The sequence below is a fragment of the Ipomoea triloba genome, chromosome 4 (genome assembly GCF_003576645.1).
Source record: "Ipomoea triloba cultivar NCNSP0323 chromosome 4, ASM357664v1".
In the NCBI taxonomy this organism is placed as follows: domain Eukaryota; kingdom Viridiplantae; phylum Streptophyta; class Magnoliopsida; order Solanales; family Convolvulaceae; genus Ipomoea; species Ipomoea triloba.
Genome location: NC_044919.1, coordinates 16087111 through 16087363, shown reverse-complemented (window position 1 = coordinate 16087363; position 253 = coordinate 16087111).

The following is a 253-nucleotide window of genomic DNA, read 5'->3' as shown; positions in this document are numbered from 1 at the left end:
AACTGTGTCGTTAGAATGGCATCCTATTCCCAAGTAATTACGCAAATTATATGGTGGACCATGGTCCACAATGCATTGTGGACCATGATGATAGCTGATACTGCAGTTGTATTGAAAGGATACTGCAGTTGTGTTGAAAAGATACTGAAGTTGTGTTGAAAGGAAACTGCAGATGCACAGAACCGAGACCGTTCATCCATTCAACACAACAGCAGTATCCTTTCAACACAACTGCAGTATCCTTTCAACACAA